Here is a 2,140-nt window from a genome sequence, read left to right on the forward strand (position 1 = left end):
TGGAGGGCGAGGAGGTCAGGGGACAAAGGGGGGGAAGGGAGAGGCCACCGCCTTCCTCACACCGCCGCGCCCGCGCGCATCCGATACGCGCGTGGATCAAGGGAGGTGTGTTGTGTACGTTACGAACACAACAACTCCACAGACAAAGCGAGTCGCCGGATGAGCAGGCAGAGCAGGCGGGGAGGAAGCGCGCGGATAATCCGTTTTGTGACGACACAGCACGCCGCTGCCGAGGCGACCGAGGTAAACTCCAACGCCCACGGGGACGGAATGAACACCCGCAGCAAGCAAGTGACCTTTCGAGGCAGCGGGACGCTGTGCGAGGAAAGGTATATTGTTCTCCAGGCGAGGACGTGTCAGAATCAGTTTTCCAACGATCATACATCATCCACTTTTTTTTCCGTCTTCATCACCCTTTTTTGATCAGACACTTTTACTCCTACATCTTAGTCTGTAAAGTTTGCGACCAGTTTTGACGTCCATGCCGAGACCACATGCACTAAATCTTATTCGATGAAGTCGGTTTTGGAAATCATTAGTTCTGCAGCTTCATTTCGTGAGTCACGTGGCGTGGGGCGTGCCGAGACACATCTGGCGCGACCGGGCTGCCACACCTCCAGGAGGACGGTGAGGACCGCGTGACTTAGAAACGCCATCTCTGTTGACACACGGCAATTCATCTCGCAGGGTGTCCCCCGCTTTCCAGCTGTCACCATAGAGCTGGAGGGAGGACGCTCCCCTGTCGTAGGTGAGTGAGTGTGTGCGGGTGTGGGTGTGTGAGTGATATGGTAGTGGGGGGGGGGTGATATCGGGAGTGCTCTGCGCACGGGTCAACATGATATCGGGGTCCGCTGATGTAATCCGTCGAGGACACACAGGTACGCCGGGGAGGAGCTTGAAACCTGCTGGTCCGCGCGGGACATACAGGGTGGCCCACATACCTACCCCTTTTTCCCTTTTCTAAGTCCACACTGGGCTTATCAGGGTCGGGTAGTACCGTCTCTGCGGCCATGGCTCGGCGCAGTGTGTACCGGATCAGAGCGGACGCCCCAGTGTTCCAGGTAGGTTCCCCTTCACCTCCTCCATATGCGCCCCTAAAGGCATGGCCCCCGCGTTATCCCCACCTGGGCCACTGCAGCGTCCGCTCTGATACACTACGTACACTTATAAATTAGAAAATAATGGTTGCAGGCTAATGTATGCAAGGTTTGCGTTTGCACACTACTGTCCGCGTATTGTTTTCACAATTGTGTGCACAACGTTTACACCCTTATGTGTGCAAATAATCATGATTTCGCACACTAATGAAATTCTAGCTGTCAGGAGAGCGAGGTATCTTCTCTATCAATTTCAGTCATAATTTGCGTTCCTCACCCAATGAAAGTGAGGTTCCCCGCTGCAATTGAACTACGAAGTCAGGGTCAGGGTCTTTCATGAGAATTCGGTGCATATGACTCAAATGGAGTGAGCCTCACAGTCATCGCTATGGTTGAGCGAGGCAAAATTGTCTGCTCACTCACTTTGATCACGACACCTCACTCAAAGGTTTCCAGTGGATCCTGTCTCCCGCCCTCCCCCACACAGTCGTTCACACCCCCGCGGCGCACTGGCAACGATCTCCCGCGCTCGCTCCCACCGTCAGGGCGTCAAGGGCGCTCAACAAGGGCCTCGGCGATGGCCAATACGACGATAACAAACAGGTCCCGGGGAGGAGGGTCCCGTGGCCCACGCGACAACAGTTTGTCAAAGCATTCCCCGGGCAGCAGGCAGGGCCCGGCAGTGCCTCCCTCCGGTCAGTCAACACCCACGACTCCCTCGTCTCATGGTCAACACGGCACTAAGTGGCACGTCTCTGGCGTGAAGCAGAAAGACTTTCGCGTGAAAAAAGTTCGCATCTCATATCATGAACCCTACTCGCTCCGAGGGACTCGTGCCGCAACGGTGGTGGTTCTTCTTCCCACAAAAGGCCTTCTTCTTCCTCCTCATCGCAGACCCATTCTCCGCTTCACTTCTTGCACTCCTGCTATATCGAGAGCGAAAAGGGCAAGCATTGTACACACTCTCAAGAGATAAGAATCATTACCCGGAGGGTTACGTAGAGAGCATTTTGGGGTGAGGGGAGAAAGAGAGAGCAAGAGAG

Source organism: Frankliniella occidentalis, unplaced genomic scaffold (genome assembly GCF_000697945.3).
Source record: "Frankliniella occidentalis isolate FOCC.00 unplaced genomic scaffold, Focc_3.1 Scaffold66, whole genome shotgun sequence".
Taxonomy (NCBI): Eukaryota; Metazoa; Arthropoda; class Insecta; order Thysanoptera; family Thripidae; genus Frankliniella; species Frankliniella occidentalis.